This window comes from Lemur catta, chromosome 7 (assembly GCF_020740605.2).
Source record: "Lemur catta isolate mLemCat1 chromosome 7, mLemCat1.pri, whole genome shotgun sequence".
Classification (NCBI taxonomy): domain Eukaryota; kingdom Metazoa; phylum Chordata; class Mammalia; order Primates; family Lemuridae; genus Lemur; species Lemur catta.
The window spans coordinates 11,693,101-11,719,920 of NC_059134.1; the positions used below are offsets into that span (position 1 = coordinate 11,693,101).

At 50.3% G+C, this 26,820-nt stretch overlaps 1 long non-coding RNA gene across 1 annotated transcript; it reads left to right on the plus strand.

Moving 5' to 3' along the window:
* Positions 1-23,098, plus strand: LOC123641142. Its single transcript, XR_006736230.1, has 3 exons — positions 1-134; positions 1,557-1,878; positions 22,544-23,098. It is a non-coding gene; the product is annotated as an uncharacterized LOC123641142 (long non-coding RNA).
* The last annotated feature ends 3,722 nt before the right edge of the window (positions 23,099-26,820 follow it).

Genomic DNA, 26,820 nt, shown 5'->3' on the forward strand with positions numbered 1-26,820 from the left:
GCCCCCAGTGTCCCGTTCCCAGAGAGAGGACAGTGGAGAGCCTCTGAGGAAGGAGCTACAGGAGACCCCCTTAGGAGGCAGTGAAGACCCCCCACTAGAAAATAAAGGCCAGGAGAGCAGAGGCTTTGTGCACAGTAGGTATTTAAAAAATATCTGTTGCGTGAATGAATGAACGAATGAATGGATATGGCAGAGAGCAGAGAAGGCAGAGGGTGAGGGCTCCTTGACACAAAGCAGACACAGGGAAGGAAGCAAATGGATGAGGAAGGACTGAGCCTGCTCCCACCAAGGATCCTGACTCCCTTACTGGAGTTTTGTTCTCTGAGAAATTTCCGTAAGTACCAGAGTGGTTTGTACATGAGTTGGAAAGGGAGCAGAGGCTGAAGGAATTCCAGTGTGAAATCACTGTGCCAAGTGGCCACTGTGAAAAAGTGAGCTATCAGGGAGAATCCTTGGAAGGCTTGGAGGTGTCCAGAGGCCAGATCTTCTGCAGAGACAACCGCGGGCTATTGAGGCTTGTCTAACCCGGGTGCCTGCAGAGGGAGGCTGGAAGCAGGTGAGCTCCAGGCCTCACGGAGAGCTGGGAGCGGGGAAGGGCAGTGCGGAGGAGGGGAAGGAGGAAAGGTGGGGAGAGAGTCACCACGTCGTCCTCCACCAAGACTTCGTGCTTCCCTGTTCTTGGCCAAAGAGGATGGATGGTTTAATTGAGGAGTTTATTTCAGCCACTGAGATATGCTTCTTTGGCTACCTTCTCAGAAAGTCATGTTCTCTTTTTTTCTGAAAACTAAACAAAAATACCAGATGAATTTCAAATACCAGGAAATGCCAGGCACTGCCGAGTGCTTTCATCAGCACTTTCTCGTTGGATTTCCTCGGCCCTTTTTCTCCCTTTACAGATGAAGAAACTGCCTCTCAGAGGATAGGAAACTTACCCCATCTCCCTCAACAAGAGGCAGGATTCGGGCTTAGACTCAGGACTGCCTGACTCCAACTCAAGTGCTCTCCCCACTGTCACATACGTGCCAGGGTACGTCCTCCCCAGAGGCAGTCACATGGCACGATCTCAGGAAGGGGTCTATCGCCACAGGAAACACGTGGCGGTCTGGGGATGATGTTAGGAGTGATGCAGCCAGAGCCCAAGACCATGGGGTTGGGTATAAACCTGAGTGGAAACAATCCTAAAAGCTAACATTCACTGAGCTCGTTCACCACGGGTCACACACTCCTTCAAACAGAGCCCAGTGACGATGGTGCTGTAGTTATCTCCAGCTTACACGAGCAATCCAAGAGACAGAGAGGTTAAGTGATTTCCAAGGACATGCAGCCAATAAATGGCAGAGTCAGAGTTTGAACCCAGACAAAACTCTTGACCATTATGCACGGCTGCCTATAACGTTAGCGGAGTAGTTTCCGGAATTCACATACAATCTCAGTGTTCATAGGTAAACTAACACTAAAAGATGGCTGTACTCTCTGTCTCCATCCCTTCAATTTGGGCAGGTTGTGACTGCGTTGTCCAACAGATCATGGGGTAGTAACACGAGATGACTTCCAAGGCTAGGTCGTAAGAAACAACGTGGCTCCTGCCTTGCCTGCTGGGACACTGCCTTCGGAGACTTGGCATCACCATGTTCTGAGGAAGCCCTACATGGTGAGGTCCCATGTAGGTGCTCGGTAGGAGTCAGCACCTCTAAGTGAGCTTCAGCCAAGAGGCAGCAGCAACTGCGAACCGTGTGAGCAGCCCTCTGGGAGACGCAGCCGCGCTGAGCCCTCCGGACTGCAGCACCAGTCGACATCTGAATGCAGCCGTGTGAGAGACGCCAAGTGAGAACCACCCAGCTGAACCCTGCCTTCCCTCCCTTCTACGACCACAGAGTTGTAAGTTAAAAAAATTTGTTGTTTTGAGCAACTATAATAATTTGTAGGATAATATGAACGTTATGTAGTAATACATAACCAGAACAGCAGCTCAGCCTTCTGGTCCAGTCTTCCGAACGTGCCTCACAGGCGATGTCCTAAGTTAAACAACAAAACAACTGTTACTATGAAATACTACCAGATAGATGAACTTTGGATATCCACCGTGTGCCAGACTTGTTCACATGCTCATTTATTTAATCCTCTTAAGAAACGTCTACGGTAGGTATTATTCATTACATTTTAAAGATGACTGAATCATAAAGAAGGCAAATGACTTAATTCCAGGTTCACTGTCTGGAATTTCCACTATCTCACAGTTTGGGCTGAATAGATCAAAGTAAACTAAGGTAGAGCAAGAAGAACAATTGCTACCACTCTTGACTATTCCCATCTACCCTTTGTTGAACCTCTTCCATGTTCTAGTACTGTGCTGGGCTCTTGACTGATCCAGGACATGTAACCCTTTTACCAACTCTGTTAGTCACTGTCATCACCATCATATAGAACGGGAACCTGAGTTTATAGAGGTTGAGTCACTTGCCGAGGGGTCACACAGGTGGTAAAATGGAAGCTATGATTCAATCTTATGTGCACCTGAGGCCAAACCTGTGTCCTTAACCCACTTGCTGTAAGGGGCATCTGGGGCAGAAGGGATGATTTGTTTTTTAAGTTACTGTTTTTATTGCTTAATATACATACAAAAGGATGCACAGAACACAAATATACAGGTGAATGAATTATCATAGATGAAACTCCTGTACAGCTACCACCCAAGGTCGAGAAAACAGAACATTGCCCATACCCTAGTAGCCCCGCTTTTCACAACTGGTCCTGATCACCAGCCCTCCCTCCCACAGCTCCGAAGGTAACCGTTATCATTGCTCTTAGGAAAGCCCTCATAGCTTTACCACCTAAGCTTTCATCCCCAAAGACTAGTAGGTTTGTCTATTTATAAATTTTATATAAATGAAATCACACAGTATATATTTCTTATGTTTACCTTCTTAAAGATTATATTTAAGGGTTACGTTCTGGGATTCATCTGTGTTGTTTTGTGTAGCTATAGCTTGTTAATTTTCATCCATGTATAGTACTCCATTACATGAACATACTGCATTTTATTGATGATGGACATTTAGCTTGTTGTCAGTCTCTACTACAAATTGGGCTGCTGCTATGACATCGTAATACGTGTCTTTTGGAGGACATGTGCATGCATTTCTGTAGGGTGTGTATCTACCAGGAAGGTTGCTAAGTCACAGGGCATACATATGGTCAATTACAGTAGGTACTGCCAAACAGTTTTCCATAGTGGTTACACCATTTCTAACTACCACCAGCAGCAAGTGAGAATTCCTGTTGCTCTACAGCCTTGTGAAAATTTTATATTACCTGTCCTTTTAATTTTAACTACTCTGATGGGTGGGGAGTGGTAACTCATTGTAGTTTTTTTGTTTGCTTGTTTTTTGTTTTCCTACATCCCAAGTCATCAAGCCGTCATTGTTGTTTTAACTTGCACTTTCTTAATCACCGAGACATTTTCATATATTTAATGGCCATTTGGTTAGTCTGGGCTGTGAATTGCCTTTTCAGGTTTCTTGTCCATTTTTCTTTTGGAGTACTGCCTTTTTCTAAATTCTCTAATAAATATATATATTCTTTAAATATTTATTCTCTAATATATATTTTCTTAGAGTATGTGTGTGTGTGTTTATATATTCAAGCCGTTTGTCAGGGTAACCTTGGCTAGGCCATTAGGAAAGGGAGTCTCGGCTCAAATCTCCTTCCTCCTCCATTAAAGGGAAAAATATGTGGATTCCTCCCTTTTTGAGCTTGTGCTGGAGGAAGCAAAGAATGCATACTGGGGACAAGAAGGCTCTAAAATAGGGTGAGATATGAACCCAGATATGACACAATTTATGCGAAACAACTAAAATAGAGCTTGGCACATTCTTGTAGCTCTCAGGAAGAGCAAGATGACCGAATCTGCATCTGAGTCCGCCTTGGGTGTGGAGCTAATGCAGAAGGGGAATGACTCAGAAGCTAAGGCCCCCCCCCAAGGTCTCAGGGCAGTCTTCCCAGCTGCAGGGCAGTGGGCGAGCCAGAGGAGTTCGTATGGGTTGGCTGGCTACTCAGGAGCCGCTGACCGACGTGGCAGGTGAGCTGCCTTTCTGCTGAGCCGAGGGCTTGGGGAAATGCTATTAGCTTTGCCCTCAGTGTTTGCATCAGCTCACGTTGGCAGCTCTGCTGTTTCCGTAGTGTGTTTTGGGCCAGATTTGCTTCATCCTTGTGAAGTTCCTGACACCTACCTTGAGTACTGAAGGGCGTGGAAGCCAGTGGAATATCCCTCCCTCAGGGCCCAGATGCTGCCCAGATGACATCATTTTCACAGGCCACAGGGGTCTGGCTGTCCTTCCATCTCACAGCCAGCGTGTCTCTGCCCCGTGTTCTCCCCAGAGGACTGCAGCCAGGTGGCTCTGAGCAGATCCTCCCTGATTTTATTATTCACCGGGGTAAACAGCATCTGCACCATGTGCCAATCTCTAAGACCAGACTCACTTCCCTCAGTGCTGGGGGCGCCCAGGGATCCTACAAGCTTTGTGCCATCAGCCCTGAAGAAGAGCACTCACCAGCAGCCAGGTTTCCTTGGGCTGCCTTGCCTGCCTTCCCTCTGGGATCTTCAGGGCCTGCCAGGGAAGGGAAGAGAAGAGGCCAGCTTTGGCTTTGTTACTAGTCAGCCTCCCAAAGGGGCAGTCAGGACATGATCCTCACCACTCCGGGGGCTGGTTGAGCCACCTTTACTTGGGGCAAAGGCTGTGTGGGTACCACTTAGCACCAGCAAAGAGCCAGGAGGCCCTCCCTCAAGGACATGCCCCAGGCAAGGAAATGGAACCATAGGAAACCACATTTATCTGCTTAGTGCAAAACTGGGAGCCGTGGAATGGTGGCTTATGGAATAATGTTTTTAAACATAACTTAGGTTCATTCTCTGTTTTCATTTTTAAATTACAATGGCCATGGTATAGATTACTAAAGCATAAACAGTCCCAGCCACCTCCAGTTTCATGACCACTTGGAGGCTGATAAAGGTAGAACTTTTTTTTTTTTTTTTTTTTTTTGAGACAGAGTCTTGCTCTGTTGCCCAGGCTAGAGTGCTGTGGCATCAGCCTAGCTCACAGCAACCTCAAACTCTTGGGCTCAAGAGATCCTCCTGCCTCAGCCTCCCAAGTAGCTGGGACTACAAGGCATGCCCCACCATGCCCAGCTAATTTTTCTATATATATTTTAGCTGTCCATATAATTTCTTTCTATTTTTAGTAGAGACGGGGTCTCACTCTTGCTCAGGCTGGTCTCGAACTCCTGAGCTCAAACAATCCGCCCGCCTCGGCCTCCCAGATTGCTAGGATTACAGGTGTGAGCCACTGCACCCGGCCAGAACTTCTTGACTAAAGGTGAAAGGGAAGATGACAAAAATCCAGCTGGACTAAATGCAAAAGTTGAACTGTTCTCTTGGACGAAAAGGGAACCACAGGCTGACTTCCAGGACAATGGTGCGTTTCACATGCCACCCCCAGCCCGTCCACCCCTTTGCATCCTTGAGCACTGGAGTGGGAGGCTGCCTTGGAGATGGTTCAGCTGCACTTGCTGTCCCCTGGCCCCCCACGCCCCAATGCCCTCTGCTCTTCCAGATGGTCAGTATCAGTCCTTCCGGAACCCACAGCCTCCGACCCTCCCCAGGCTCCTCCCTGTCTTTACTCCCCGAGCTGGGGTTAGACTTCTGGTGGCCAGACCCTCTGCCCATCTTCCTAAGAGCAGTGAAGCTTATTGGACATATTTTACTTCTTCTCTGATCTCTACCCTGATGACTTTATTTCTTCCTCTCTTTATCTTTGGTTAGAATTGCTGCCCAGTGTCCCCTTCATGGCCTAAAGTCAGAATTCTTTTTCTGTCCAATTATATGTATGTGGCCAGCCCCTGTATACCCGGAGGATCCTGGCCTCCTGCCATCTGCACCCTTTGTGGCCCTCCCTGAGCCAGAACCACCTAGCTGAGCTGCTCCTGGGTTCTTCCTGGATTCTACAAACTGCAAAATAATGTGTATTGTTTTAAATCACTAAGTTTGGGATAATTTGTGAAACAGCATTAGAGAACTAATACCGGCCGGGCGCGGTGGCTCACGCCTGTAATCCTAGCACTCTGGGAGGCCGAGGCGGGTGGATCGCTCGAGGTCAGGAGTTCGAGACCAGCCTGAGCAAGAGCGAGACCCCCGTCTCTACTAAAAATAGAAAGAAATTATCTGGCCAACTAAAAATATTATATAGACAAAATTAGTCGGGCATGGTGGCGCATGCCTGTAGTCCCAGCTACTTGGGAGGCTGAGGCAGGAGGATCGCTTGAGCCCAGGAGTTTGAGGTTGCTGTGAGCTAGGCTGATGCCACAGCACTTACTCTAGCCCGGGTAACAAAGTGAGACTCTGTCCCAAAAAAAAAAAAAAAAAAAAAGAGAACTAATACCATGTGCTTTCTAGTTTCTCTAGAAGGTAGGCTTCTGTTATTATGTTCTTCCTGATAATGTCTTTTAATGCAGCCAAGACTGTTGATAAGGCAGGGTTCCCTCATTCTGCCAAACCAAGGAAATGTTTCTCTTGTTTACTGAGTGCTTAGCATAGCACCTGGTACATAGTAGTTCTCAGTATTGAAAAATATGGCACAAATGCCAGTGGAATCAACCAGTTTAGTTAAGCAAATCAATGAATGGCAGTGCCCACATCAGATAAGGGGAAATAGTGCTACTGACAAACTTAAGACTAATTTCTGGATGTATTTCTGGGATTTATGTGGGGAGGGGGAGTCATATAGTAAAGTTCAACCTTTATCACTGGACTTGTATTAAAAATATCTGCTATTCGCTAAATACATGCCCCTGATGATGGCAGGCCATGTTCAGAAGTGCATTTGGCCTCAGGAGATGACCAATTAGGAGTAAACAAAATGCTATGGATGGTCTTTCCATTAAGTGACCAGTTCCATGTTTTACTGGGCCTGCATCTAGACCTTCTGAGTTTACCCTGGTTGTCTGGAACACAGTATGGATAAGGTTAATGGTGCAGGTATCCCAGATGCTAACTTTCTTTCTCATCATGATTAGTTGTATTCTGTAGCTTCTTCACAAAGAAGAAGAAATCACAAGAAAGAGGGAATAAAACGAGAATTTACCCTACATCAAATGCTTTACTGACATAATTGCATTTAAACTTTACAGCACCCTTGAGAGATAGGAACTATTATTATCTCCATTTTACACATGAGAAACCAGGGCTTCAAGGTACTAAGCAACTTGCCTAAGTTCACAAAGCTAGTAAATAATGAAACCATAATTTAAACTCGGGTCTATCTGATTCTAAACTTTCTGCTACAACATCTGATAGACTCCAAGATCTGGAAGGCGACTTCGGAACCATCTAGACTAACTCCACTAACACGTGTGGGGAGATAGTGACTCTAAGAGGTTAAATGACTGATCAAAATAACTCAGCTATTAATGGTCTGACCCAGATCGACTTTGAACTTCTGGTTTCTTTTTCTTTTTACTTCACCATCTGAGACTGTAAGACTGACTTTGCTCATTCCCCCCAGAGCTCCAGGAAAACGAACTCAAAGTTTGTGTGAAGGTTGGTGATTGTTTGATAGACTTTTAATCTACATATTTAAAGAAACATACATATTGCACCGTGAAAAATGGGGTGAAGACAGTGTTCTGACTCCTCTGCCACACTCCCGTCTCTGCCCTCTGTGCCAACGGGCATTTTCGGTCAGAATGAGGCTCATCCCCGGGGCTGCAAATACAGCTTTGTCATCATGTGGGTGCTGAAGATTGAGTGACGTGTCTGGTGACTTCAGCAATAACAAGAGGCCCTTGTGGCAAATCACGGCAATTTCTGTGCTCTTTCTGATAATAGCACCAGTTTAATTATAATCCAGAAGTGTAAATTCCAGTTTGCTTACATCTCTAGTATGTTTTATTTCAAATGTGACTTTGCAGCTCCTTCTCTCTGTTTTTCTCTCTTCGTGCCATAAAATATTTGCATATTTGAATGTCAAATTTTCCAAGTGCTGGAAGCAACAGGCTTTGGTATGTTCTTGAGTTATTTTGTACAGTAGCATCTGTCTTGTTTCAGCAGCTACCAGAGCTGAGAAGTGACCCAGGAGCAGCCTGGCAGGAAGAAAGAACGTGGGATCCAAGGGGGGTTTCTTATAATCCAGAACCCAGCAAGGCCGGGGATGGGGGGCCTTCAGTCCCAGGTAGCTTCAGAACAGATGTTTTTCCCCAGTTGATTTTTTTTTTTTTTTTTGAAGAAAGGCAGATTACTGACGGAAACAAATACTGAATGATGACTACAGAATGTATCTTTGGAACTTGCTAGACTAATTACTGAGGCTCCAAAATCACTTTAAAAGCAACACATTTTGTTTTGCAATATACATTCTTGTTGCCAATTTTTTTCATAATTGCAATCAGAATCCACCTCAAACTGGATAGTTGATTGTTGTAGAAGTGAGGTTTGGAGGGAATACTCTCATGAAGATAGCACATTTCAAGGAATTTCCTGACTTTTTCTGTGTATAGAATGATGTCAGGGAAATTCTCCTACAAAATATTCTCAGAGCTTTGAACAGCTTCCTTCTGAAGTGACAACTTCTGTTCAAATGATTACAATCATGGTGGCTTCTTGTGTGCCAGGTGATGTCTAGTTTAATCCTCACACCCCTGAGGGGGAGGACATCTAATCATCCACTTTTATAGATGAATAAAATGAGTCTTGGCAAACAGACTTTTCCAAAGACACACGGCTACAATGACGGACTCTGGATTTGGGTGGAAATTATTTGTATTTACTGTGTGCATTCTATTGTTATTTTTAAAGAGACTATGGCAGCAGGTTCTACCCGTTCAACATCCTGACGTTTGAATGCTCAGGCCCTGGCCGACCTAAGTATCACATTTTTCAGGGAGCTTCCTGATCATTTCCAGTGAATATGGCTTTCCAGGGAATATCTGATCAATGAAATGGGATTCTAACTTAAATACAGAAATATGACACTTTGAAACCACACTTGCCGGAAACATTTATTCATTTACCAAAAATGCATTAAGTGCCCACGTGTGTAGGGACCGCGGTCCTCGCTGACACTATTGCGGGCAGCAGGCCTCCGTCGCTTGTCCTGTGCGGGCAGCAACTGTTTTGGAAATGTGAAACTGAGCACTCTACGCAGATCCAGGTCTTCTTGTTGGGGCTCCTTTGGAGGTAGCGTCAGAGATATCGTTTCACTCTAATCAGCGGAGTTCTCGGAATCCAGGCAGGTGACCTAGTTAACCTAGGCATACTGCTTGTTTTTTATTCATTTCTTGCTTCCTTCATCCATCCAATTGGTCATGTCATTAATATTTGTTTAGTACCTAGTAAGTGCCAGGGATGGTAAAAGAAGCAGGTACAGCTCCTGTCCTCATGAGTGTAGTGGGGGCGGCAGATACTGACAAACACACACGTGTAGACACACAATCACAGCAAACATGGGGGAGGCCCTGTTTCGAAGGGCAGGTCAGGGGCCTCTCGGGAATCCCCGCGCCTGGGCCCTGCTGGGCACTGTCGTGAGCACTGACAGGGACGCCTCCTCCTAAAGGGCATGGGCGCTCTGTGGGCTGGTGGCCTGTGAGGAGCGGCTGGCCAGGTGATTGGCAGGGTGAGGTGCTCTCGGGGAAGTGGGGCAAGATGTGAGAGGTGCTGAGAAAGGGGAGATCTGGAATATGTGTGGTCTTTCCACCCTCTCGTTGGGCAGGAATTCACCCAGAAGATCTGACGTTGCTGAAAGCTTCTTCAACTTGGAGAAACTATAGAAAACGCAGCTTTAAAAGAGCTGACACCTCTGTTATATTTTGGTATCTGTCGGAACGAATGCACATATTTAGAGACCCGCTGAGCTCTTGCCGACATCTCTGCAGGTACAGTTTGTCCTGAAAGGTATTTCCTCTGTCCTCAGACTGGGCTTAGACATCTAAAGTGGGGACCCTGGGGGGGGGGAACATCTGCACCATGTCCCAGGTCATTGTCACCCATGGCTTGGTGCTCATGAGAACGTGGTGTGATACTTTCCTCATCTGCCTGGACCATCTAGTGCCCAGCAGGCATTGTTTGGTGATGCTGTTCATGAGTGAAGCAAAATAGGCCAGAGGGAGGCGCAGACAGGCAGAGTCTGGGCCTTGGTGCAGCTCTGCTTGTGACCTGAGCAAATTACTCAGGCTCCCAGGAGCTTCTGGGGTTGACGTGGCTCGAAAGAGAAAATGCATGGACGATAGCACTTAGAAAGGCTTAAGATACTCTGAAAGTAGGAAATGTCATGATTCCTTGGACACCAAATTCTGACTGAAGCAGCTGCACCTTCACGCTGGCCCTAAGCTCCCTTGGGGAGGGGCCGGGAAAGACCCCCACTGGGGTGAGATCCATTCCCCAAGGGCCCAGGGAGGGAGGTGACTGCCTTGTTTTTATGTCTAAATTAGACATATTTCTGTTGAAGCTGTCAGCAGGATGTCGCTGCCTTCGCAAGCACAGAGAGGAAGGTAGGGACACACAGAGCCTGGAGAGGTAGATTTTCAGGGACTGGGCCCAGATTTGTCAAAAAAAGGTGGGTAGCATTTTATTAATAAAATGGCCCAGGGGCTTCTTCTGGTTTCTCTCCCAGCTTCGGATTCTGCCTTCATCCCTCATGCCAGCTCAGCTTCTAGAAAGAGGAGTCCAGCCCTAGCATGCCTTTCTGTGTGCCCAAGACACAGGCAGGTGCAGGCGGGCACGGCGCCTCCCCTCTTTCTTTCCCGGGCTGATGGAAACACTGCCCGCGGAGGGCTGGGGAGTTTCCTGGAGAGCCAGGGCTGGTTGAGAATAACAAGGTCCATCTGTCCCGGTGCTGAGAGCTTGCTTGCAAGGGCTGGGAGACCAATTCGTCCTGGTGTGCCCAGGACTGTCCTGGTTTTAGCACTGCAAGTCCTGTGTCCTGGGGAACCAACCCCTCAGTCCCTGGAACCCAAAATAAGTTGTCACTTCGAAAGGGTTCTGGCGATGATGCCTCCAGCAGATCTCCCACCAGCAGACCGGCTTTGTCACAAAGCCTTTCCTGGTAGATATGAGATATCCCCGTATGATCTTCTGGGCTTTGGAACAGGAGAAGGAATGAAGTGCGTGGTGGGTACTGTGGGGCCTCATCTGTGTTCCCTGAGGCATCCGCCACCCCCTGCAATCCACCCTCCACACAGCTTCACACCAAGTAAACACACACAGGCAGATCTGAAAAAATTACTCCGAGAACCCTTGACCTCAAAGGCTCCTGCCAGGGATCCACTGGCACAAACAGCAGGTGCCGGCTCCTGGATTTGCATGAGTGACTCAGGAAGGGGGTGTGTCTGTCTCCTCTCCTCATCTTGCCTGACTCCCTCACCGACTCCCTGGGAGCAAGGACGGCACCTCTGCCCCAGGGCCCAGTGGCAGGCACTGTCCCCTGAGCTCTTCCGCAAGGCCGGATCATGTGTTCATGGTGAAACTCACAGCTGGAGGTTCAGGGACAGAGCCGGGGGATGGGTGTTCATCACCGTCTTGGCCAAGGAGGCTGGACTGTCCTTCAGCACGTTTTGCCAGAGGCAAGGCGGGAGTGGGGGTGAGCAGAGGTTTCGCCTCCAGGGCTGCAGCCGGGGCTGGGAGCAAGGCTGGGCCGGCTCAAGCTGTGTGCACAGCGTCTCACATCATCCTCAGCAGTCTTTGAGGATGTGGCATCATCCTGTTTTACAGATGAAAAATGAGGTTCCAAGAGGTCATGTGGTTTGCTCAAGGCACATGGGGAGTTAGTGGCAGAGCTGACACTAGACACAGGTCGTCTACTTCCCGGCCCGAGGCTCCTCGGCTGTACCGTGCGTCTCCGCTGCTGCAGAGCCCAGCGGTGGACTAGGGTCGGCCTGCGTTTTGTCCAGAGAGGCCAGAGTGACTTGCCTGGGCCTCCCATCCCTGTCGCCTGGGGGCCCTGCTCTGGGTTCTGCTGCTTGCTGTCCCGCGGGGGCTCTAACGTGGCCATCACTGGTTCTGTGTCCACGGCTGCCGCCACCGTCCTTCACTGTCCCTTCCCCAGGTGCCGACACCACAGCAGATCCTCTACTTTGCATGAGAGTCTTCCCTCCAGTGTCGAGAGATCACTGTCAGTGGTGAATGATCTGGAAAATCTGTAATTACACCTTCTCGGAGCTCCAAGGACAGCCTTCCTTCTTTCACTGTTTAAGGTCCCTGTGTCCAGACTCATGTCCAGTGTCCTTGGCGGCAGGTGGAGGGGGGTGTGGGGGATGCCCCGATGCAGGCGGTGCCCCTTAGCGGGAGTGTCCTGCCTTTCAGACAGAGCCCCTCCCCTCCACGCCACCCGGACTCTCGGTTGGCCGTCTTCCATGATTCATCCTTTCAAAACAAAGTAAGCTCCCACTATGTGGCAGGCCCCTATTATTTGGAATAGTACTCGTGAAGCCACTGTCTTTCTTTTTTAAATCATTTCTTCTAGGAAGGCACTTTCCTCTGGAAAACAGATTTCTGGGGTTTCCTCCCGATGTTCCAAGTGTGTCCAGCATTCCACACGTTGGTGTGCAGACAGAGGCCTCAGGGACCTCCCTCCCTCGCATATATGGGGAGAAAAGGAAGCAAAGTCCGGCTCCTCACCCGCCGTGGTCTCTGCGTCCACAGGGCTCAGGAGGAAAGCTCGTGGGGGGAAGGTGCCGTGGGGTAGAAGGGGCAGTTGTGTCCCCTGAAGAAAGCCCCAGAGGGAGCCCGGGAATGGGACGAGGCAGGCATCAATCTCTACACTGAAGGGACAGATGACAGCCCTCTGACATCTGGAGGCTGGGGACGCTGAGAGTATTTCCTGCTTTTGTTCCTGGAGACAAACCTTCTCCTGACATTCAGCATCTGCTCTGCCCAGGAGGCCCTGCAATATTTAACAGGCCCGGGCTCTGCAACGAGGCGCTTGAGTCAACATTTGCAAGATCATAGCAGCCGCCTTTGGCAGGAGAGCAAGGAAGAGGACCGGCTGCAATTCCCATTTGGAATCTTCTGTGTCCTCTCACCCCTCCCATCGCTTCACAGGGGCATTCGTTCATTCATTCATTCAGCAACAATTCTTTCGTGCCCTTAGTTTGTGCCGGGCACTGCTCTAGGTGCCGGAGACAGTGGAAAAGAAGAAAGCTCCCCCCCTGCTGGGGCTCATTTGCTAGTGGGGAGAAAGATGATAAACAGGTAAAGGCACTGCCTAGCAGTGACAGTGCATGTAGGGTGACTAGGGAAGGCTTCCTGGGGAAGTTTGTTTTTTACATTTTAGCAGGGACCTGGACAAAGTGAGGAAGCCAGCCCTGCAGAACCCGGGGGAGGAGAATTCCAGGTGGAACGACCAGCCGGTGCTGAGGACCTGAGTGGGGGCCTGTGCTTGACATGTTTAGGGGGGGACAGAGAGGCTGGGTCGGCTTGCTGTCCCCGGGAAAGAGGGCATGAGGAAGTTAGGTCCCAGAGATCACCCTGCCGGGGCCAGATCACAAAGGGCCTTGTAGAGTGAAGTTAGTACTTTTCACTGTGTTTGGCAGCTAATGGCTTGTCACTGGAGAGAGAGACAGAGAGAGAGCAGGGGTGTGGCATCGCCTGGGGGTGTTCACAGGGACCATCCTAGTGCTGTGTGCTCTACTCCTAGGGGGGCCAGGGCTACCAAGTGAGCACTGTTAGGAGCCTGTGAACACGCTTCTTAAAGTCTCGAAAGCTTCACAAGGTATGTTACTCTGTCCCCCTCTCTGGGGACAGTTGTGGCACAGTAGAAAGATTATGCACATGAAGGCGGGGGAACAGCTCTGGGATCCTGGGCAAGTTGCTTAACATTTCCGAATCCAGTAGCCTGATTTGTAAAATAGGTATTATGACGTACCTGACGACAAGGTAGTTATGGGGTCACACAAGGTGATGGGGACAACATTGCTCTGATCACATCTGTGGCTGGCTGGGTCTTTAGTAATCACCAAGGGGTGTTGCTGCCTGCCCACCCTCCCCTCACCCTGCCTTCCCTCTGGAGTGACCCCTTCATTGCCACTTGTTCTTTTGGACCAGCGGGGACGAATTCATCTTTTGTGCCGGGATCCTGACTGATAAAGATTCTAAGGAATACTGATCCATTCCCATGTTTGGGCATCTGCTGAGGATCCCAAATCTAAACCCCAGGTGTTTTCTCTTCTTAAAGACCCAGACTGGCGTTGGGGGTCAGTTCCCCATGGGGCTGGCGTTTCTGCAGCCCTTGTGAGCAGAGGCAGGGCCTCCTTTGCTCCAGACTGTCTTTTCTAGGATGTTTGTATAGGGTCTGCTTTCAGAGTAAAGGGCAGGCCTGTTGCTGTCTGCTACAGTAAGGTTAATGCCTCCCTGGGCACTGCCTGGCACTTGCCCAGCGTGTTATAAAGGATTGGACTGTCCTGAGCTCGGGCTCCTCTCCTGGAACAGAGCAGCCCCTGCGTGTGCAGGACCACTTGGCCCCTTTCCTGTTGTGCTGTCGGAGTCAGGGGTTGAGAAATGCTGACACTTTGGCAACTGTTATTGTTGTGAGTGATAAAGCTCCGTCTCTGGCCCAGGCGTCTCGTGGATCCTGCCAGCACCCATGAAGCTGCAGCAGGCTACCTTGTTAGCTTACAGCCAGGACAAACTCTCAGACCCTTCACAGTTCTCAACAACGCCAGCCTTTCGCTCTTCATGGTCACGTTCTTTAAAATGCCTTGCTGCCACCTTAAACTCAACGCGTTCAAAGCTGAAACCATCACCCTCATTCCCACTGCTCAATGTCCCTCCTGTGCCCAGGGTTCTTTGTCACATTTAAGGAAGCTGTGCTCCTCCTCTGTCTTGCTCCTTGCCACATCCGATTCCTCATCAAGTTCAGGGATGACTTCTTTAAATAGTCACCCACATCCACCACTTCCCTTCCCACGGCCACAAGCTCATGCAGGACCCCGTCCTCGTCCTCGTCCTCGGAGCTGCTGTGCTGCTGCCCCGCCCCGCCTAGCCGGCCAGGCTCTAGGCCCACTCTCCCCGCTCAGTTCTGTTTATTGCCTCCAGACCATGCGCATTGTTTTCCTCACCACTGTTTACATTGTTTTTTTTTTTTTTTTTTTGAGATAAGAGTCTCACTCTGTCACCTGGTTAGAGTACAGTGGTGTCATCACAGCTCACAGCAACCTCAAACTCCTGGGCTCAAGCAATCCTCCTGCCTCAGCCTCCCAAGTAGCTGGGACTACAGGCACCTGCCATGATGCCAGGCTAATTTTTCTATTTTTAGTAGAGACGGGTCGCACTTTTACTCAGGCTGGTCTTGAACTCCTGACCTCAAGCAATCCTCCCACCTCGGCCTCCTAGAATGCTAGGATTATAGGCGTGAGCCACCGCACCCAGCTGTGTTTTCTGATCTCTCATTTTGTTTTTCTCCCCTTACATTTTAAGAATTCCCTTTAAATAATTTCAACCTTGTATCAACTGATCTGAGAAAAAAATAATTGCTCAGGCATTGCAGAGATAGTTTAGTGATCAGATCCACATCCCTAAGGGGGGGCCGACAGCAGTTCTTCCCACTCAGAGAGAGCCAGGGCAAAGCTGCCGGCACTGCGAAGCCAGCTGGAAGTGACATGGGTGATCCCTTCCTGGCTGGGGTGTTCCCTTCCAGAGATAGTGTCACAAAGGCGTGACCTGAGGCAAAATTCTTAGACAAAAATCTTCGCCTGCAATACTTCCTTCCCCGTCCTTCTTCCTATACCCTGTTCTGGTTCCTTTCTCCTCGGGGGTTTGAGCTGCTAATGTGATAAAGTGATAGTGTGGCAATGCTCCTCCCAGGTTGCATGGGAATAACAACATTTACATTTATAAAAAAGAGCTTCTGGAGCCTGGGCCAGAATTAAAGGCAGGGCTGATCCCTCAAGTCGCAGCAGGTGGGTGTTTGCCGGAGGAGGGAGTCGGGTGGCTCACTGGCATTTCTGGGCGTATTTCCTTTCTACAACCTTGGGTGTCTTGTTTAAGCCCAGTGTCCTCTGCAGACGGCGCTGGATGTTGATTTCCAGATGTGCCGCAAATGACAGACTTGCCAGTGAGCCTCAGGGATGCAGCTAACCTGAAGTCCCATGGCGCCAGTATATTTGGGACCACGTTGAAGGCCAGCCAGTTTTTGAAACACTGTCGTTAAGACCAAACCCCAGACCAGGGTGAGATTTTTCATCTGAACCTAAGTGGGTTTGCTGTGCATGAGACAAGCTGGGATTCTGGAACCCTAAACTGTAGGCAGTGTAGACAGTAGGATCTGTAGGGAATGTGTCCATGTCCCGTAGCTGCTTCCTGCGTTGACAGCCACACTTGAGGTGCTCAGGGAGGCAGGGCAGACTCAAGTCACTCTGCACCGACCCATGTGAGGACCCACTCAGGCAGGTGTGGCCCAGCAGGAGACCGGCTGCAGAGCCCTACAGGGAGACCTGCACACCACCATCAGAATGGAGAGAGCTTGGGTCCAAGGGGCACAGGACCCAGCTCCAGGGCAGAGCTGGTGAGAGCAGGGAGGGTGTGTCTGTACTGTGGACGGAGGCAGAAATCTGGTCCTACGAACAACACCTGGGAGACTGTACAGGTGCCCAGTGCTCTTACCCAGGAACACCAGGGCCAAGATGGCTTCTCCAAAGACATCCCAGAGCCCACCTCTCCCCCACGGTGGGAAGAGCGTGTGCTCTGCATCGTCCCGTGCCCAGCACAGCGTCTGGAACTTTATATTATTATCCATTTTCCACCACACATAACAATACGGTGTAGAAATGGTTCACCTTTATGTCATGACAGCAAAGAAAAGCAAGCTTCGAGATTTCTCTTCTAACGCTCGTTTAATTCATGCAGAACCCATTTATCCAGCTTCTTTATCTTATCGATTTATTTCAAGTGGTCCAATATTATTGGAATAGTGACGTCAAACCTTGCTGCTAATTCACGCTTAGGTTGAGATGGTTTCACTTCCACTACAGCTTTCAGATCATCATTATCCACCTTGGTCTCAGGTTGCCCACGTGGCTCATTTTCAAGATTAAAATCACCAGAATGGAATTTCTCAAACCACCAACGTATTGTGCGTTCATCAGCCACTCCTTCCCAAACACTTCGTTGATATTTCGAGCTGTGTGTGCTGCATTGGTTCCATGATGGAACTCATATTTGAGAATAACATGAATTTTTTTTTTTTTGAAGAATCTCACGCTGTTGCCTGGGCCAGAGTGCCATGGCATCACCCTAGCTCACAGCAACCTCAAACTCCTGGGCTCAAGTAATCCTCTTGCCTCAGCCTCCCAAGTCCCAAGTGGGACTATAGACATGCGCCACCATGCCCAGCTACTTTTTTCCTGTGTATTTTTAGTTGCCCAGCTCATTTCTATTTTTTTTTTTTTAGTAGAGACAGGGTCTTGCTCTTGCTCAGACTGGTCTCGAACTCCTGAGCTCAAACGATCTGCCCGTCTCGGCCTCCCGGAGTGTTATGATTACAGGCATGAGCCGCCACACGTGGCCATGAATTTTTGTCTTATCTATGGTTTCACAAAAATTGTTCCAAAAAAAAATTTGAAAGATAACCATAAGCCAAACCATGCATTTGAAAGACTGAGGATGTACCTTCACAATAAAAATAAAACAAGAAGTGTCAAAGTGAAATGTCAGAGATATCAACTGTCCAACTCAGTACTTAATGAAATTGGGCATTTCATACTAAATAACCTAATTGTTCTCAGTCTAGGTCTAATAAACATCGACTGAGCTCCTGCTGTGTTCTGGGAGTGGAGGGGTGACCGACACAGGGTTCCTGTCCTCCTGGGGCTGGCATTCTGGTGGCAGTGAATCGGCAGTGGTGGGGCGAGCAAATGGACGGACGCAATTCTTTCCCATGGGACAGAGTGCTCTGTGGGAGGACAGGCAGATTAAAGAGTGTCTCAGGTGGGAGCGATTGAGTGATCAAGAATGTCTTCTCTCGGGTGGTGCCATCTGAGCTGAGACCATGGACAAGAAAGAACCAGCCACGTAACCACGGGGCTGCAGAGAAGCTGGCGAGTGTGGGACTCCCAGGCAGCAACCAGCGTGGGGTGTCTGAGAGACAGAAAAGGAGGCGGGGCTGTTTGTGTGGTCCTGGTGGGGTGAACATGGCAAGGGCAGAGGGATGAACTTGGACGTGTGGGCAGGGACTCAATCCAGAGTGTCTTAAAGGACAAGCATGGATATTAGGTGACATTCAGCATCTAGAGCCTTCATCCACTAAATGTGGGTAGCACCTCCTCCCCCGAGTCATTCTGACAATCAGAAAGTTCCCCAGTGCATTTCCATTCCCACACACTTCCTGTGAGGACCACTGGAGCCTCTCTGTTGGTCAGGGTTCCCAGAGAAACAGAAGCCGTAGGACGTGTGTGTGTGTGTGTGTGTCCTGGAACTGGCTCAGCAATGCCGAAGGCTGACCAGTCCACAGTGCTGCAGCCGGTGAGCTGCAGACCCAGGGCAGCCGATGGTGTTGCCCGTCCAAAGTCCAGCAGGCCTGAGGCCCAGGAGGAGCCAGCGTTTTGGTTCTAGTCTGAAGGGAGGAAAAAGCCGATGTCCCAGTTGGAAGGTGGTCAGGAGGAGGGAATTCTCTCTTCCTTGGGGGAGGGTCAAACTTTCTGTTCTGAATTCAGGCCTGGAACTGGTTGGATGAAGCCCACTGCATTGGGAAGGGCAACCTGCTTTACTCAGTCTACCGACTCAATTGTTAATCCCACCCCAAAACAGCCTCACAGAAATACCCAGAATAATGCTTGACCCAGTGCCTGGGCACCCGTGGCCCAGACAACTTGACACATAAAATTAACCATTTCCACCATGTGGAGCCGTGATATACTCCCCGTGGGGCTGAGCTTGCTGGGGTAAGCCTTGAGTACCCCTGCAGAATCCCTCGAGGAAGGTAGGAGGTGGTGGTCCCCGAGTGTTACAACTCCCCCCAGCCCAGCTTACACTGATCAGCTTTGGGGCGGGTTGTAGTATAGAGTAAGAATAATAATACCTCTGCCTTAGAGCCTCAGAGTGCTTTGGGATTTGCAAAGCACTTCCACACACACGGCCTCATTTCACCCTCACAGCAATCCTGTGCGTTCCTGTTGCCAGTCTACAGAGCAGAGGACAGGCTCAGAAGGGGTAAGACGTTTGCCAGGTTACACACGCAGCCGTGTAGTCAGGCTTCCCCAGGTGCCGGGGAGTTTGGGTGGGAAAAGCAGGGTGGCTGGAGAGTGTGAGCAGGGCTGTGGTGGGCGAGAAAACAGCCCGGCATGACTGCAGGCAGGAGAAGCCAAGGACACTGTGTGCTACTGCCTGGCCGCAGTGACAAGCACTGCTGTCACTTAGGCAAGGAGACGGCTGTGGCCGACAGAGCCTGCTGGGAGAGGCAGCTGGGGTCAGAAACCCAGGGCTGGCAGGGAGGCAGCCAGACGGTGGGGTGAGGAGCTGCCAAATCTGTCACCAAGTCAAGGGCAGGCCTGATGCCTCCAGGAGGAGGCCAGAGAGGCCCTCGGCCAGAGCTCTGTGTCCACGGTCCTTTCCTAGAGATCTGCCGTGGCAGCTGCCCGAGCCTGTTCTCCTTCTGGCTCGTGCTAAGCGCCTGTCTGGAGGATGCCGCTGCTGGGCCTTTCATTATTGACGGTGAAGGGACAGAGAAGTGGCATGAGCTAAGGTCTCTGTGCATCTTTAGCCAAAGCTGTCCATCAACCAGGGTCCGAGTCACTTCATGCTGGAATCCCTAGGGCCTAGCACTGTGCCCAGCACACGGGAGCCGGATGCAGGTTTGCCGAAGAGAAGAGACCAGAAAACCCTACAGGCAGGTGCGTGTAAGGCACGGCCTGGGGCCCGGTGGCGGTGCAGGAGACAGAGATCTCTGTCCCGGTGCTCGCAGCATAGCTGGAGGGAGGATGCTGACTGACACCAGCGTGCCGCCCCAGGGACAGACAGAGGCAGGGCAGCCCTGTCCAGGGAGCGGAGACTGCTGCAGACTGAGGGACCACGTAGGATGGCCACGAGAGGAGAGAGGAGAGCAGGCCCTGTGGAGACCCCAGTAAACAGAGGGGCAAGGGTCCGGAGTGAGCGGGTTCCCTCTTGGCCAGAGAGAGGAGCAGCCCGCACTTAGCCTCTGGGGTGGGCAGGGAGGTGAGACGAAGCCAGGGCAGCAGAGCTGGATGCTGGGAGGGGTGGGTGTGGGAGCCCTGGGTGGCTTGGCAGGTCTCCCAGTGACTCGGAGAATGACAGGGAAAAAATCCTGGGGATTAGGGAATGCTGGAAATGATGGCCCTTGCTCCAGCCTGATGTGGTGGGGGGGTGCGGGCTTGGGTGGCTGACCTGGAGTGGGACTCATCCCATGTGGACCTGTGTCCCGCCGTGCTGAACCTGCACCGTGCCTGTGTGCTGGTGGCGGTGGGGTCCTCTCTCTGCCATCCTGGGAGCCCCGGTCCGCGGAGCTCCCTCACTCCTGCTGTCTGATCCTCTGTGTGGCACCCTCATGTCTTCCTGACCCTCTACTCACACCTGGGCACCTTCCTCTCCCTGCCAGTTGTGCTGCCACCAGCTGCTTGGGACCACATCCCTGGCTTCCTACTCTGCCGGCCACGCTGGCCCACCTGAGTCCTCGGAGAGAGAGGCTGGCCTGGTTTTCCTCTTGCACATCAGCACCAGAATTGGGTTATAAATGACCCCAGGCCTTTGGGGGTGGCTTTTATTTATTTCTTTTCACTGTTGGAGAAATGCTTTATTTTTAAATACTTAGAAGGACAAACTTGCAGGGAATCTCAAGAGTATGTAATATTGGGTTATGATGACATTCTATTTTGTTGAGGCTCATGTTTAGAGATCGGAAGGCTTACCAAGCCTTGGAAAGAAACATGGAACAGAAAGAAAAAAACAAATATATATATATTCTTTATATATGTGTGTGCATGGATGTGTATTTATATTTATATATATACACATGTATTCTAGAGCTATATAGACATTGACATCAAATTTCAAGTAACGTTCAGCAATGAACTAAATCCTTCCCCTTGAAAAAGTATGTTAAGAATCAGAAGAAAACAAAGATTTTTTTAAAAGTGAAATGTTCTCCCCGCCAGCTTTATTGAAGAACTGGCAAATAAAAGTTGTACAAATCTAAGCTGTAAAACATGATGCTTTGATATGTGCATGCATGTGAAATGATCCCCACCATCCAGCTAATTAACATACCCATCACCTCACATGCTTCAGAGGGTTTTTGACCGAGAAACTGCACATCAATGTGTCCAGATGATTCTCCTCCATGGACCCCAGTCACTACTCACTCTTCCTCCCGTAGAAGGGAAAACTGAGGCTCAGACAGGGGAAAGGCCTGTTGGGTCAGTTCAGTGGAGACCTCGTTCCCAGATTATTCCTGGGTTTTTGACTATCGTGGGTGTGTGAGTGTATTAGAGTTCTTCAGTGAAACAGAACCAACAGGTGATGTGTGTGTGTATTTCATATATACACAGAGATTTATTATGACCCAGTTGTGTTGGCTCATATGATTGTGGAGGCTGAGAAGTCCCACAATACGCTGTCTGCAGGCTGGAGCCCCAGAAAAAGCAGTGCTGCAGTTCCAGCCCAAGTCCAAAGGCCCGAGAACCAGAGGAGCCGGTGGCGTGAGTCCCTGTTCACAGGCAGGAGAAGATGACACGAGATGCCCCAGCTCACGCAGGTGGGCGGGAAGGGAACGAGTCTTCCCTTTCTCTGCCTTTATGTCCTTGTGGCCCTCAGTGGACTGGATGATGCCCACTCACACTGGAGGGCAAGCTGCTCCACTGAATCCACTGACTCACATGCTGGTCTCATCCAGAGACATCCTCACTGACACGTCCAGACATAATGTTTAATGTGGGCACCACCTCTTCCTCACCTGTGTCTGAGTGTGGGGTTCAGTCCTGCCTTGCTTCCCAGAGGGAAAGCTCCCACCTGCCCACCAGCACAGAAGGGCCTGCAATAGGATGTGGGGAGGGAATGGGGCTCTGGCATGGCTCCCACCCAGGGTCCCCAGGCTCGCTTCCTGGGCCTTAGGTGTGAGGGGCCGGCTGCCTGTTGCTGGTGACTGTGGCTGTTCTGCAAAGCAGGTAGATTTATTGAATGCAACATTCATCAGAGGGTATTTATGGCCATTTTCCCTCTGATTCTAATGTTCAGTTTTTCTTTCCTTAGTAGGCATTTATTACTCCTCCCTCTCCATCATTTCTATGATAAAAATGGGACTATTGGAGTACGTTTGAGCTCTGGTACCCTCATAAATAACAGAGATATTCACTAAGACGGGGTCTCCCGGCTGCCCCTCTCTGCTCCATTTCATACCTTGGTCCATTTTAGCACATCTCAAAGTAGAGAAGGTGTGATGGTATTTTGTCTTCTAATGTAACATCAATACTACAGTAGACATTTTTCAAAGGATCTAAGTCACCTTTTACTTTTTATACTGTTTCCTGTAAAAGTGATGTTTCCTTCTCTTTGCAGGGTATGGAAATTAAGCCAGTAGACTGGAATTTTCCCCAACTTTCGAGTGTTGTCGAGCGCTTCGGGTTGACACAGATGTTGAGAAGTGCAGCTCCCAGCTCCACGGGGATACGCAGGAGGCTGCAGAGCTCCTCTAAAACCCATTTGTCCCTGTTGTTTCCACTAGCTTTTTACTAGTTGGTGGCATTAGGATAGGTGTGAAGCCTCCTTCTGTCTTTGGGGCTGGAAAACATCCTCCTTCTGTTTAGCTCCCAATCTCAGAAATCCTGAAGTGCAGAAAAGTCAGAACCTCTCACCAGCCCGCTTCCCAGCGGCGCTTCTCACGACGACACGGAAAGAGTCCAGACAGAGCACCCAGCCCCATCTCCTGCGTCTCCGCTGCACAGCCCACGCCACAGAGAGGCTCCCCTGCCCTCATCTACTCACTGGCTTGCTCCCTCCTGCACATTAACAGCCGGCGAGAGAGGAGAGAAACTCTGGAAAGAACCCAAAGTGCCTATTAGATGATTGTTATTATGTTGGTGCCTGTTGCAACCATATAAATCTGAGGTCTTAATAAAATCCAACATTTTCCGATTAGCTGTTGCTTAATTAGTGTCATGACTACTCAGAGTCCTCATACCCTCCCCCTCCCGTGGTCTCTCTCTGCGAAGCTGCTGGGTCAGAGGTCAGAGTGCATTGGTGATACCCTGCGGGGTGGGAGTGGAGACCACTGAGCTCAGTCTCCTACTGTCTCCTTTGAGGCTGGGGTAAGTGGGAGCCCTGAGGCTCCAGCAGTCCTGGCCTCCCCTCCTCTTCCAGGGGTGGGAAGACTTGGCCATCGGATCACCCCATCTGGGGAAATGCAGGGAGCATAGAGGCACAGTGTGAACTTGCACTTGCATTTGAACTTGCTACTGTGAGGATGATTACTTCTGGGGAAGGCCCACTGTGAGCACTGGAATACGGGACTTTTTCAGCGCAGACTACTAGAGCAGTTAGAAGTCTGGTGGTTCCCCCCTCCTTCCTTTCCTTCTGTTCTTTCCTTCCTTCTTCCCTCTTCCCTCCTTCCTTTTTTAAAAAATGTTATTAATAGCAACAGAACCCTTCCTTCAAAGGTATCTTCCCTGGAGCCTTGGTGTATGTAACAGGCAAAAACAGCGCAGTCCCAGCTCATCTGCAGTTGACGGTGTAAAACACTCTGCCTTCTCCACTCCACCCTCCCCTCCGATCATCTCGAGGATATCTTCTGCAAATCTAAGGAACACAGTTTGTAAAACATTGATTCCAGTGTTTTTTTCTTTTTCTTTTTTTCCCAGGAAAGAAAATGGAGGACCCGGGAGGGGAGGTGGACCGCCCAAGATGGACAAGCCCATCGGAAGCAGGAGGCAGGACACAGAGTCAGCCGCCTGCCACGGAGACCCAACAGAAATGCGGGTGTGGGAGGGTTCCTGCCCAGAGGGAGGGGAAGGCTCTCCCCTAACTGCACGGACACCATTTTTCTTCCCAACCAGGCAGTAGTGCCTCTCTGTAGTGCTGACTGAGGCAGGAGCAGAGAGGAGAGGAGAATGTCCGTTCTTTGCCCTCAAAGCCCCTTCCTTGGCCTCCCCTCACCCCACTGAGGCTTGATTATGTTGCACTGGCTATAATTTGGGCTTAGCTTGGAGGTAATTTCCCGGTGGTGCCTGCAGCTTCTTAATGCAGGCTGTCAAAATGATGTAGAACTGTGCTCTGCCAGCCGCCTGGCTGACTTTATTCAGATACATCTAATGTGACAATTTTGTCAAAGCTTGTTTTAAGGAGCTGTTTTGACTGGGTGTTAATGCAGCCTTCCCAATCAGCCAATTGCTGCATCCGATCCCCCCGTACCAGGACCCAGAAGATGATAATATTTCGGTGGCTAAATGTTTCTGGCCTTGTCTGCCTTGGGCTCGGGGTAACCCGGCCCCTACAGAGGGAGGCAGTGGGACAGTGGGCTGAGCCCTGCCCAGCCACCCTGCCCTCCAGGGCCTGCAATGACAGCTGGCCCTTAGGCTCAGGAGCTGAGTGGAGAAGGGCGCACTGCAAGCTGACAGAGCACGTGAGCAACGGCTCAGGGGCGCCTGCTAATGAGGGCAGAGTTATGGGACCTCAGCGGCACTTGTGGAGAGCTCCGCCAGGAGAGGGGCCAGACGCTCGGCGATGCAACGAGTTAGTGAATCACAGACTCTTCGGGCTGAGATGTCCCCAGGCTTGGGCCGAGGGTACTCCTGATAGCAGCACTGGGCTGGGAGAGCAAGAACACGGCTCTGGGCTGGCAGACGGGGCTTAGAATCCCAGACAATCCAGTCTGAGGCGAATTACCCAGCTCAGCCGAGTTCCCGTTGGCCCATCTGAAAATGGGAATATTGATCCCTGTAGGGTAGCTGTGAGAATCCAATAGGAGACCGTAGGTAGACATGCCTGGCGTGCAGGCAGAGGCTCCCCCATCCTGCCGTTGCTTCCGGGCAGGTCGGAAGGGAAGCCAGCAGCAAGATCTGCATAAAGGAGGTAACACAGTCTCCACCAGCTACTTCCCTCGCGCACAGTGGCTTGTTTATAAACACCCCTGCTAGATTTTTAAGCTCTATGTGGGTGAGAGTTGGGAATTTATTATTTCATATATATTTCAAGGACCTCATATATTCCTGTACCATCCTTGGTGCCTGATTTAGTACAAGAAAGTTCTCATGCTTGGTGTTTAATCAAGATTTTTATCTTCTGTCATTTAAACCAATTTCTCTAAACATTGGATTTTGTCTTCTGAGGGAAGCAGAAAGTGAATGAATAGCTAGCTGCTCGTCGAACACCTATTCTGCACCAGGCGTCTGCGGTGCTGTGCCCGTGTCACCTTTAACTGAGGCGCAGGAGGTGGCGAGTGACCCGCGTGGATGTGAGCCCTTGTCTGTTAGCACCAAGGCCCAGGTTTGTCCAGTATACCCTTGCTAACCAGGAAGGCACCGGGTGTAAGAAGCCGTCACAGTTCCTCACTGACAAATTAGCAGCTGATGTTCTGTGTCTGGTCCTGAGAGTTATGGAGGTGGGAGGGGGTGGTCTCCAAATTGCAGGCTGTGAATATGCAGGGGCTCAGAGGCCTGGGAATCTCCTCGCCTGGACTTCCCACTTCATTTGCGTCTCAAAATGTCATCTCTTTTCTCCAAGGCTCTGGTTATTGATGTTTATTTTTAACTTGCATGTGACTTAGATGAATCAGAGCTGTCTCCACCAGCTGCAGATGGGCCGAATTGGGGCATTGGGGCTTTGGGTCTCTGTCCCCTTTGGGGGTCCTCCCTGGTTATGAGCAGTTGAAGGGCTCAGAGAAGTCTGACTTCCTACCCAGAACCTGCTGATGGAGCCTCAAGGTGTTCTGTGATCCCATCTGAGTGTGCCTTCCCCCTACACCCCGTATTTTGCACTCCTGGGAACATCTGTGCTGCTGAAGGCACTTTATTTGTCTTTATAAGACAAGAGTTAAAAATCAGTAATGACCAGATTACTAAGGGAAGATTAATTCCACTTTTGTAAATGCTAATGAGATTTGTAACCCTGGCCAGTGGGACCGACATGGATTAGTGTCCTTCTGCTGGTTCTGGGAGCAGGGCTTGACTCAGGCGTCCCAACTCCCCAGCCCCTTGAGGCTGTGCCCCAGGACTCAGGCTGTGCCTGGTCCCTGACATCCCCCTGTGGACTCCTCAGCTCAGGGCATGGATGGCAGAGTGTGGCCAGAATGCCAGTGTCCTGGGAGGAGAATGAAGGGTCTTGGGTGAGGGCCCTGGTTTGTGAGGCTGTGTAGAGGGTGGGCGTAGCTATGGGAGGGCTCGGGATGCCTGCCTCAGGCTCTCCGCTGGGAGCATTTGCTTGAGTTGGCTTCAGGAACCTCTTCTGGGCTTGGCTATGGGGAGGTGAGTAAGAGGCAGCCATCCTGGAGGCTCTGAAATGTCGCGGCCAGAGGAACTGGGGAGGCATGGTGGTGGCTGAGCGCCTAGTCTTGGAGAAGCTCCTTCTTCCCCAAACCCCATAGTATTGTATTTACTTTGCTCCACCAGGGTCTGCTGGCCTCCCTCTTCCCTGGGGTCCTGGTGGTGAGGCTCCCTCCCCTTCTTCAGGGCTTTGCTTGAGTGTCTCCTTCCCAATGAGGCGCCCGTTGCCACATTTCTGATTCCTCCTGCCCGTCTCTATTTTCTCCCCACCACACTACCCACCTGTTACCACACCATGCCACTGATGTGCATGTGCGTTATTCACTGCCTGTCTCCGCCCGTAGAAGGGAAGCTGCACAA